Source organism: Mus caroli, chromosome 3, assembly GCF_900094665.2.
Source record: "Mus caroli chromosome 3, CAROLI_EIJ_v1.1, whole genome shotgun sequence".
Classification (NCBI taxonomy): Eukaryota; Metazoa; Chordata; class Mammalia; order Rodentia; family Muridae; genus Mus; species Mus caroli.
Window position 1 is genome coordinate 56,892,695 of NC_034572.1, and position 1,083 is coordinate 56,893,777.

Consider the following 1,083-nt stretch of genomic DNA (forward strand, 5'->3'; position numbering starts at 1 on the left):
CTGTTTATCAGGTTTTGGAGTTCTCTGGTTGAATTTTTAGGGTCACTTATATATACTATCATATCATCTGCAAAATGTGATATTTTGACTTATTCCTTTCAAATTTGTATCCACTTGATCTCCTTTTGTTGTCGAATTGCTCTGGCTAGGACTTTAAGTACATTGTTGAATAGGTAGGGAGAAAGTGGGCATCCTTATCTAGTCCCTGATTTTAGTGGGATTGCTTCCAGCTTCTCACCATTTAATTTGATGTTGGCTACTGGTCTGCTGTAGATTGCTTTTATCATGTTTAGGTATGGGCCTGAAATTCTGATCTTTCCAAGACTTATATCCTGAATGAGTGTTGGATTTTGTCAAATGCTTTCTCCGCATCTAACGAGATGATCATGTGGTTTTTGTCTTTGAATTTGTTTATATAGTGGATTACATTGATGGATTTAAATATATTAAACCATCCCTGCATAACTGGAATGAAACCTACATGGTCAGATGGATGATTGTTTTCATGTGTTCTTGGATTCTGTTAGCGAGAATTTTATTGAGTATTTTTGCGTCGATATTCATAAGGGAAATTGGTCTGAAGTTCTCTATCTTTGTTGGGTCTTTCTGTAGTTTAGGTATCAGAATAATTGTGGCTTCATAGAATGCGTTGGGTAGAGTAGCTTCTGCTTCTATTTTGTGGAAATCTTTGTGAAGAAGTGGAATTATATCTTCCTGATGGTCTGATAGAGCTCTGCACTAAACCCATCTGGTCCTGGGCTTTTTTTGGTTGGGAGACTATTAATGACTGCTTCTGTTTCTTTAGGGGATATGGGACTGTTTATATCATTAACCTGATCCTGATTTAACTTTTGTACCTGGTATCTGTCTAGAAACTTCTCCATTTCATCCAGGTTCTCCAGTTTTGTTGAGTATAGCCTTTTGTGGAAGGATCTGATGGTGTATTGGATTTCTTAAGGATCTGTTGTTATGTCTCCCTTTTCATTTCTGATTTTGTTAATTAGGATGCTGTCCCTGTGCCCTCTACTGAGTCTGGCTAAGGGTTTATCTATCTTGTTGATTTTCTTAAAGAACCAGCTCCTC